Source organism: Gigantopelta aegis, chromosome 2 (assembly GCF_016097555.1).
Source record: "Gigantopelta aegis isolate Gae_Host chromosome 2, Gae_host_genome, whole genome shotgun sequence".
NCBI lineage: Eukaryota > Metazoa > Mollusca > Gastropoda > Neomphalida > Peltospiridae > Gigantopelta > Gigantopelta aegis.
In genome coordinates, this window is record NC_054700.1 from 13,384,871 (window position 1) to 13,385,131 (window position 261).

Here is a 261-nt window from a genome sequence, read left to right on the forward strand (position 1 = left end):
TCGTCAAAGCCGGTAGCTAAATAAATATGTCTGTAGTAGTTATTTCCAAAGGTAATGTCTGAATAAATATTTATTTAGTCATTCGTTTGTATCGTGAAAAGCTTTCTGCGTGAGTTTGTTAAAGGCCGTTTTTGAAAAACACAATGTCGTCTTTGCTTATCAAGGTTGCTAGACTACCTATTACCAATTGTAAATCGGGTTAGGGGATTTCGTGAAAATCCGTTAACGTTACTTATATTTTGGCATAGGGAGGAATGTTCT